A 765-nucleotide genomic window follows, 5' to 3' on the forward strand; every position below is an offset into this window, starting at 1 on the left:
AGCGTTTGTTCTCTTAAACCGATCCCCACATTTTCTTATAATATGGAACCCCCTCACCGGATCTAGAAAAAGAATATCTTACTCTCATATAGTTTCTCGTAGTAAGGCCACGGGCTTTAATTTTTTCGATCATGCACCTCTATATGGATTTGGTTATGATGCGTCACAAGATGACTATTTGGTAGTTTTAGCTGGGCATGCTGGGAACTTCCAACACCACTTAGATTGTTTTTCGTTGAGAACCAATTCATGGATTGATCTCGATGCAGCACTCCCCAAACCCTTGGGTCACAGAATGTGGCAATCTCCTAGGTCATTCTTACGTGGCGCTATTCATTGGTTGTCTTGCTATGGTGCTTACATTGATGCTATTCTTATCTTTGATTTGAAGGAAAGGAGTTTCTCAAAGACATCTATACCAAAACAACCGGTAAAGTATTATAACCCGTTCTCACCCTATTAGGAGAGTGCCTAGCCTTATTTTCATATGACATAGGTAAAACTTACATATGGGTTATGAAAGAATATAAAGTGGCGTCATCTTGGATTTTAGTGTATGACATTCCTTATGCTAAGTCGATGCCTCTGTGCTTATCTAATGGTAATGACGTTATTGCACTACTATCTACTTTTCCCAAGTTACAATTCGCCAAATATAACGTCAGTGGAGAGCTTCTCCAACAAATTAATGATCCTATTCCTCTTTGGTATAGGCCAAGACGAAACCGCCGCCTAACTTCCTCTGTATATACAGAGAGTCTCTTG

The sequence above is a fragment of the Arachis duranensis genome, chromosome 4 (assembly GCF_000817695.3).
Source record: "Arachis duranensis cultivar V14167 chromosome 4, aradu.V14167.gnm2.J7QH, whole genome shotgun sequence".
Lineage (NCBI taxonomy): Eukaryota > Viridiplantae > Streptophyta > Magnoliopsida > Fabales > Fabaceae > Arachis > Arachis duranensis.